The following is a 10,560-nucleotide window of genomic DNA, read 5'->3' as shown; positions in this document are numbered from 1 at the left end:
TATCCCAATGATAAAGGAGTTCTTGGATGTGTTTTCGGAGGACTTACCAGGGTTACCTCCTGATCATGAAGTGGAGTTTGCCATTGAGTTGACTCCAGGGGCGGCGCGAATCTCCAAGGCTCCATACCGAATGGCTCCTACTAAACTGAAAGAGCTAAAAGAGCAACTGCAATAACTTCTAGATTGTAACGACCCGAAGAATAATGATATTTAAATAATAAAGAGAAAGGAAAATGGGAATAGTAACAGAAGGAGGCATCCAACTTCGTCGACGACATTACATTTTGGAGGTGACAATTCCAAGAAAATTTCCCAGGCCCCGTCGACGAACATAGGGTTTTCGTCAACGAGGGTTCTTCAGGACCTTGTCGGCGAGGTCCCGTCTTGTCGACGAGAAGATACCGAGAGAGGATTTTTAGGAAGTCTGAAATTCATCGATAAGGGTGCATATTCGTTGACGAACTTTCTACAGGACTCGTCGACGAGGTGACGTGGCTCGTCGACGAATCCCGCAGTATAAATAGCCTTAAATTGATTTTATTCGCAGAAATTCAGCCACAGTTTCTTTGCTCTCTCTCCTCTACGGCCCTTCCCCCTTCTCTCTTCGATTTCAGCCCCGTCAATTGCTGGATTAATGATTTGAGGCCACCACAACGCTCCTAGCGGAGTTCTATGTAAGTCTGCTAGAGCGGATCGTCGGTGAGACGAAATTGGATTTCATCCCAAATCTAGGGTAAGTCTTTTATTCGGAATTTGACTTTTCCACAGTTGTAGGAAATGTTGTAGACGTAGAAATAGTGATGTTTTGTTCTAAGATATATGATTTTCAGGGTGTTGAGTGGAGAACCTTGTGGGTGTAGGACCCGTCTTAGTAGGGGGATTTTAGCAGGAAACAGGTAAGGGAAATATGCTATGCTAGGCAATTTTAAAATAATTTCCAATATGAAATGTATATTTTTACGAGGTTATTTTTCACAGCAGGATGTTATACAGTTTATTAATTATGAATATTATGTATTAAATTACTGTGTGGCTTGAGAATATATATATATATATATATATATATATAGTATAGAAGCATGTTTTACAATATTTTCAGGATATGTTTTACAGAATATACAGCCAGTGGATATGTTTTATAGTAATTACAGAATACCATGATTATACAGTTTTCAGTACCATGACTTACAGATTACAGTTCAGTTTAAAAATAAAGTTGATACAGTTACAGATTATTTCAGTGTCATGGTTAATACAGTTATTACGGAATCATGGTAAAACAGTTAGTTATATATAAAGATGTATTATATAGTATCAGACCCTATTGGACCATATAGTTTACAGAGCACGGTACTGTAGCTACATACAGTTTACAGAGTGCAACCACCTATTCAGATAATACATGGTAGTAGGTCGATCGTATAGTGCCCTGACGTGGACATGCTCCCCATAAGATATAAGTTGAGGAGGGCGGATCAGATTGAGGGGGTATAGTGATTTACCCTGGCCGGCCAGCCAGGGTAGATCCCGCCTACGAGCTGCACAACCCTGTCATGAGGGGTAAATCATGACACACAGTTATCCACAGGGAAATTTTCAGTTATTATTATTATTATTATGTATATATAGATTTACAGAGACAGAGAATATACTTATGTACATTAGAAGTATTTTGAATAGCAACCTAAAATACAGATATGTTAAACAACATGGATATGGTGGTGGTTTCTATTATTTGTACTGTATTTACAGATCCAATTATACATGATTATATAGAAACAAATTTTCATAGTAATGTAACTCTTTTACCACACACTAGAAATATGATATTTCGTCCTACTGAGCGTTGGATCATCCCATTACTTTAACATTTTTCAGGTGATCCAGGTAGGCGAGCAGACCAAGCTCGCAAATAGAGAGGCCTCAGTATTGCCCTGACAGTAGAGTGAGTATTTTCAGGGAGTATTTTGGTATAGCCCTAGCTAGTTGAGGGTATTATGGGGATTCAATCTTATTGTATATTTTGGGAAACATTCTAGCACTCTGGTATTGTATATAATGATATATGGCTATGTTTATTTGATTTCCGCTTCTCGCTGCTTAGGTTGATGGTTGAGTTTAATCCAGTATGGTTTCAGAGCATTTTAAATGTTATAGTATATAAAAAAAAAATCCAAGTTAAATAGCAGGTCGTTACATGGATAATGGTTTCATTAGATCGAGTGTATTACCCTAGGGAGCACCGGTGTTGTTCATGAAGAAGAAAGATGGGTCGATGAGGATGTGCATCGACTACAGAGAAATTAACAAGGTAATTGTAAAGAATAAATACTCGTTACCACGTATTGATGACCTGTTTAACCAGATGAAGGGTACTCAGGTTTTCTTTAAGATCGATCTGCGATTCGGGTATCACTAGTTGAAGGTGAAGTCAGAGGATGTATCAAAGGTAGCTTTTCGAACCCGGTATAGCTATTATGAATTTTTGGTTATGTTGTTTGGTTTGAAGAATGCGCCTGCAACATTCATGGATCTGATGAATAGGGTGTTCCATGCATACTTAGATCAATTTGTGGTGGTATTCATTGATGACATCTTGATTTATTCAAGGAGTTTTGTAGAGCATGAAGCTTATTTGAGGCTGGTACTTCAACTACTCAGAAAGAAGAGATTGTATGCTAAATTCAAGAAATGCGAATTCTGGCTAGAACATTTTGCATTTCTAGGAGATGTAGTGTCCAAGGAAGGAATATTAGTAGAACTAGGCAAAGTAGATGTAGTAGTATACTGGGCGAGAATGAAGAGCATACATAAGATCAAAAGTTTCTACGGTCTGGCAGGGTACTATTGCCAATTCATTGAGGGTTTTTCTAGGCCGTGAGGTCCTTTGAAACAGCTTACGAAAAAGAAAAGTAGGTTTGACTGGACTAGTGAGTATGAGCAGAGCTTCCAAGAGTTGAAGCAACGTCTAGTCACAGCCCTAGTGTTGACCATTCCATCAGGGGATGGTGATTACGTGATCTATAGTGACACATCCAAGAAGGGGCTCGGGTGTGTTTTGATGCAATAGGGTAAAGTTATTATGTATGATTCTCACCAACTTAAGGAGTATGAGAAGAATTACCCTACACATGACTTAGAACTAGCAGCAGTAGTATTTGCACTAAAGATTTGGCGGCACTACCTATACGATGAAAAGTGCGAGATCTTTATTGATCATAAGAGTCTAAAATACTTCTTCACCCAGAAGGAGTTGAATATGAGGCAATGCAGGTGACTTGAGTTGATTAAAGACTACAATTGTACTATTAGTTACCATCCCGGAAAAGCTAATGTGGTAGCCAATGCGTTGAGTCAGAAGTCAGTGCCTGCATCAGTCTCAGTAATTGGGATTCAGCATAAGATCAAGATGGACCTGGAAAGGTTGGGTGTAATGACCTAACTATTTTTGCATATGTATTCACATAAAACATTTATAGTAATTATAATAACATGCTAAAACTGAACTAATCATGATCAACCCAGACCCGTGAGTACCAAGGAAATATCTATCATACATCTCTGATACCTAAGCAGCGGAAAACATAAATTACATACATACCATCTAACGAATCACAATACCAAAGTTTTACTAAATCTGCCATATATGTACAAACATCCCAAAAGAACCAAAAAGTCAACCTAGGATCATAACTCAAAAATAATTTGACCTTAGTTCACCTACTTACCCTTCAAACAGGGTAGTTCTATCAATCTCTACTGCTAAGGAGCTTGGTCCACCTGCCTATCTGGATTTCCTAAAATGTTTGTAATGCTGGGGTGAGACATCTCTCAGTAAGGGAGATAAAATAATATCAGTGTGTGGCAACATAAGTATTTTCGTGTTATACACATAAACAGAACATAGTTCATATCTGGTAAGAATAGTTTGTATCATATCTGAATAAAACATGATTTGTCATAACATAGATTAACATACTAAATTTTTGTATAGGAAAATCATCTTATAGGACTATACCATACTGAAATATTACCCAAAATAGATAGTTAGTTGTTGTCATGTCTTACCCCCCACATGACAGGATTGTGCAGCCCAAAGGTGGGACCTAGCAATGACTGACCGACCATGCTAAGTCAAACGTAGGTGAGTAAGTTGGTGGGCCTGTTTCACCTATGCCGAACTACCAGGGGAACTACGACACTCCCATAAAGCCACTTCGATTGCTATCTCCCACACTCTACATAAGATGTGTGGTAGCACTAACATAAACATATTTGTGAACATATAGCTACGGTACCATGCTTTGTAAAACTAAACTAAGTCATCCTGGTTCTGATAACATATAGTACATTTCATGATATTGAAGCATAGCAGTTTTATATTTCAGAGTAAAACATGACATGATAATATTTTCTTGAATCTTGACATAACATACATAATTACGGCGTTTACGTCGGCATAAATCATAACGTAAAAATCACGACATTTACGCCGACATAATTCATAACGTAAAAATCATGGCATTGACGCCGGCATAATTCATAACATAAAAATTATGAAATTCTTGCACTATTTAATATAACATTCCTTAAAACCATAGTTTCTGTATTGTTTTAATGGTTTTTCCTGAAAACTATTATAACATGCTTATCCTGGAAAAATCATAATATTTAATATATCATAATTTTCATGGAAATATTACACTCATGCCACACAAATGTAAGTAGCCTTCTAAACTCATAATTTGTTCTAAAATCATACTTTCTTATAAAATGTGTTAAAACCATTTCCCTATTTAACTGCAGTATTCCCAAACATAATTCTATAACATATGTATTTTTCTAAAAATAAATTTTGTATGACAATAAATAATTTCATGAAAAATACTGACTTAATTTATCCCCTTACCTAACATATAGTGAAGCCTACAAAATTAACTAAACCTACTCTTGTGGTGTTCCCAGCTCAACACCCTGAAATTATATTTTTCCCAACAAAACTTTAGTATTATTCTATCTAAAGCATTTTCCTCAGTCCAGAAACACCAAATAGCTTATAAAACTTAAAATAACCAACTTACCCAGATTTTGGGATGGTGCCCTAGTTGGCCTAACCAACGAACTATTCTAGCAGACTTGAAGAGAATTTTCCCAGGAGTAGCATCTTCCAATCGTCGAACCGGCGAAGAACGAAGCTGGAAATATAGAGAGAAGGAGAGAGAGAAAGTGTCATACCCCGAACCCCAAAATGGGACCCAAGGGTGAAAATGTCATCTAACCTGTCCCTGTATCCGATAAATCACCCAAAGATACAGTACAATGGATGAGGGTCCGACCCCATGGGGTTCCCAGGCACCCTAAACACATTCAAAGACAATCATATACATAGCGAAAAAAGGTCATTCTATATAACATATACAGTACCATACCAGAGTCTATACAAGAGTAGAACATGGCTCTATCATAACGTACAAACGGGTGCCCAAATACATCTCAAAATGGCAATCCACCAAAAATACAGTTCTAGCATTTACCCAAGCGCTAACTGCAGTACACCGGCCACTACACTCCTTACACCAAGATGCTAGTTCCGGTTACTCGAACGACCCGTAAAAATGTATGTACAGTAGGGGTGAGACACCTCTCAGTAAGGAAGAACACAGGTTATATTGGTGTGTGACATTTGAGTATTATCATGATACAACATACACGCAGTTAAAATGCAATCCAGTACTAGTTTACACAGTGCATACACACACACACAACACATGATAGCAATCCCGGTGTCGTCACACCCTTTGGCCTGAAGCCGGTCCATGACAATCCGATGTTGGCCCGTAGCAAACCCGCGAAGCACGGTGCCACCGGTACATGGCTAGTCCCCGACTCCCATGGCATCGTACCGGCGCTAACTGGTGGATCCACATCCTTCGGCCTGATTTACTGGAATAGGCTTATGCCCTTGGGTATAGAGCCAGACACTCTTGCTTACGTGGTAGGTAATAAACACACACCCTCGGATATAGAACCAGACACTCTCAGTACCTAGAGCAATTTTGGAACCGCGTTCCTACTAGCATTTCAACATATCACACACACATGCATGCTTATATAACCAAACAAACCACACCCATTTGGTAATCTAAATTATGGTTTCTCAAACAAATAAAGTTTAAACAAGTCAAGGCACGACCATCCTAATAATCCGGTATAAATCAACATATACGCTCGGTTTTCAACAAAACCAGGGATGCAGCCCGTCGCCCCCTTTTTCCAAAATTGTAATAATGAACTGTTATATATATGAGATGCAAGATATACAGAAAATGAACTGAGTATGAAAATTATATATGAAATATGCTGCATGTGAGTGTTAACTTAACCATGGAAACAACAACGACTAAAAAGATGCTGACCGCGGCTGAAAGGATGTCGAAGCTAACCAACCACGGCTGAAAAGATGCCGACCATGGCTGAAAGGATGCCGAAGCTAACTAACCACGACTGAAAGATGCCGACCATGACTGAAAGGATGCTGAAGTTAACCAACCACGGCTGAAAAGATGCCGACTACGGCTAAAAGGATGCCGAAGCTAACCAACCACGGCTGAAAAGATGCCGACCATGACTGAAAGGATGTTGAAGCTAACAAACCATGGCTAAAAAGATGCCAAGATTAATTAACAACGGCTGAAAAGATACTGGTTATGAAATGAAAAGAAATGAAAAATGAGTATGAAATGAAAATGAATGAAATGGAAATGAAATGTGAAATGTGAACAATGAAATGCAGAGTAATGGCAAACAGAATAATATATTATGGTATTATCAGTATTTATGCTAGTAGAACATGTTACGTTTGGGCGAGACAAACTCTTCGCCTGGGGGCTTGTTGAGAAAGGTGAGCACCCTAGTTGTATCAGGTGTAGCAGTAAGCTGCATAACGTGCTAGGGTAGAGGGAAACTACTTGTATGTGTGGATAGATTTCCTTATTCTTGGGAGCCTTTGCCGGTAAACTTTTGGTATGAACTGTGTGAGTACGAGATTTATTTATCACTTAAGGGCTTATTGAGTAAGGTGAGTGCCCTAGTATGCTTTAACTATGACCTTTGGGTTGCTTAATGTATTAGAGCAGAGGGGTGCTACTTGTATGTGCGGGTAATCACCCCTATCCTTAGGTAATCTCGAGGGTAAAATACCTTACATGTGTTTGAGTAGGATCAGAAAATGATTTCAAAAATTATGTTAATGATTTGCAAATGATAAATAATATGTTGTATATACAAACCTCATGTTGGCAACACACTATTTTAATATATTGTTTCTTCCCTTACCGAGATGTGTCTCACCCGAATATGAACTAATCTTTTTCAGGACCTCCACGTGATCGAGCTTAGAGAGCTCGAACTATTATAGCACTTTTGAGGAAAAGGGTATAATTATGATAATATTTTGGGATGTAAATATTTTATGTTTTATGTTTTATGTTTTAAGTCTTCTAAGAAATGGATGGTTGTGAATACTGGAAGTGTAGGTTATGTTTTGGAGATATGTATATATGTGAATACTGGGATGCATGGATTATTATGGTGTGTAGATAGATTTAGAAAACTCTGGTATTATAGTTGTCGGAAAATTATAATTATTTTTGCGTTGCATAAATGATATTATAATGTGGATTATCAGGTAAATGAATGGATTAGTAGCACTCCGGGTCCACGTAGGGGGTTGGGGCATTACAACCATGAATAAGGCAAGTTGGTTATGGCATAGAAGACTAGGACATGCTAGTATGGACTTACTATCAAAACTAGTCAAGAACAACTTAGTTAGAGGACTACCTTGCACAAAGTTTGTTAAAGATAAAATTTGTGATGCTTCAAAAAAACTAGAACATTTAGAAATCATAGAAGTTAAAGGAGGGAAAATTGAAGAAACTTCAAAAATGATCCTATTGAAAAACCTGAGTTACCCAAAGAATGGAAATTTGTAAGAAATCATCCTAAAGATCAAATCATAGGAGAACCTTCTCAAGGAGTATCTACTAGATCATCATTGAAAAACTTATGTAACCACTATGCATATCTATCCCAAAAAGAACCTAAAAACATTGAAGATGCCTTAAGTGATGATTCTTGGACAGTAGCTATGCAAGAAGAGTTAAATCAGTTTGAAAGAAATAAAGTATGGAAATTAGTTCCTAGACCAAATGACCACTCAATAATTGGAACAAGATGGGTATTTAGGAATAAAAAAGATGAAAATGGCATAGTAGTAAGAAATAAGGCAAGACTTGTAGCTCAAGGATATTGTTAGAATTGGTGTATTCCCAAGGAGGGGTGAATTGGAATTTTAAAATTTATCTCCTAGGTTAAATGAAATGCCCGTATAATATAACCTAGGGTCTTTCTATGCAATTCCAAATGCGCCAATAATATAATGTGCAAAAATTTAAATCAAGCGCATCATTCACATCATAACATACATGTGTAGTAAATATAAAGTACAAAAATATAAACAAGGCACACAATATGTTATCGACGTTCGACCAACTGTACCTACATCCCCGCCTCTAGCTTGCAAGCCCGAGGATTCCACTAAAGGCTCACTTAACGGGTGGAGCGGCACCGATTACAACCAGGTCAATTAGTACAGGCCTGACCTCAACCTTTACAACTAGGTCAATTAGCGGGGCTAAACTCAACCTACCCCTTAATAGGATAGCGCACCTAACTTTCCTAACCGGGTATAAGCCAATCCGAGACTATTTCAAAAGGCTAGTATCCCTCTTTAAGCCCATGCCTGGAAATACAACAGTATGTTCACAATCAATGAAATGGTACAATGATTATACTTTCAAGTAAAACAGATATGTACCCAGTTACGTGCAATTACATACACCACCAAATGATATAATATGTAAGCTCTATGTGGTTTAATATATCAACTCTTAAATATATTTGCATTCGATGTAATCAGTGCGTGAGAGTGCAAACCAGTATGATCTTTATATCACAATATGTATTCAATCTAAACGCTCACACAAAGATATCAGTCAAATAATATAGATATTTCAATCACCAGATTTTCTCAATCGTATGATGCTCAAGTTGTGACAACCTGCTTAATTTCATATGTTTTTTATATATAATAAAACCAATATCACAAAACTCAGCAGATCATAATCCACCTGGACCTGTGGGTACCAGGGATACAACAGAAACACATAACAGAAGCCTAAGTAGCAGGAAACATACAATCATAATATCATAAATACAAAACCATCCATCACAATACCAGAGTACTAAATCCATTGTATTTAGATATATTTACATCCCAAAATAAAGACCTAGGGACATTTCCCACAAAAATCCAACCGTTCCTACCAAAACTTACCCTTCAGAGATGGCAAAGCAACAGTACTAAATCAGCGAAACTTTACCTGCTCTCCTATCAGGGGCTCCTGAAATGTTTATAAGATTTTGGGGTGAGATACCTCTTAGTAAGGGAAATAAACTAACACTACTGTGTGGCAACATGAGCATTTCTGTGGTATACATATAATCATAAACATAACCAGTAAAACTGTATATATATCATTTCTGGGAAAAACATGTATAATCAAAACATGGCAGAACATAATGGTTTCCATAGCATAATTCATCTCATATAAATAATAATACAAAAACATCCCTGGTAGGTTAGCTGGTTGTTGTCATGTATTACCCCCACATGACTGGATTGTGTGGTCTGAAGGCGGAACCTAACAATGGTTGGCCGACCACTTCTAAGTCAAGAGTACATTCTGTAAATCCAATGGATCTGCCAGACCTAGTCCGTACACCAGGGGCACTTACACTTCTTAAAACCACATCGATCATCCAATCTCACACCACTCCGTACAGTGGCGTTAACACAAATATCATGATGAATCATAAACACATAGCATCGGTACCATGCAAGTGCTAGCCTAGACCAAGCCAACCAGGTTCTGATAACATATAACATATAATAAAATTATGATACATGGATATTTCATACCATTAATTACCAGATCAATATTATCATATCATTTTGCATATATACGTATATCATGAAAATCATCAGCTCGTACGTCGGTATTTCACATTTTACCATAGCTCAGCCCGTACACCAGCAAATCATATCCATAGCTCGGTCCGTATGCCAACAAACATATTCATAGCTCGGCTCGTATGCCGGAAAACATATCCATTGCTCGGCCTGTACGCTGGCAAACATATCCATAGCTCGGCCCGTACGATAGCAAACATATCCATAGCTTGGCCCGTACACCGGCAAATCATATAAAAATCTCGACCCGCATGCCGATTTTTTACATTATAAAAATCCACATCTTTATAATGATCCTAGAAAACAGTATTCATAACAAATTTTACTCATGCCACAAAAAATGGGTATTTCGCATATTTCAAACATATCGTCATTTTTAACAGTATTTTCCAACATAATGCATAAATATATATATATATATATAAATACATATATTTCCTTGAAATCAAATGATATAAAATCATACT

The sequence above is a fragment of the Malania oleifera genome, chromosome 3 (genome assembly GCF_029873635.1).
Source record: "Malania oleifera isolate guangnan ecotype guangnan chromosome 3, ASM2987363v1, whole genome shotgun sequence".
Lineage (NCBI taxonomy): Eukaryota > Viridiplantae > Streptophyta > Magnoliopsida > Santalales > Ximeniaceae > Malania > Malania oleifera.
This window is presented reverse-complemented; position numbering follows the sequence as displayed.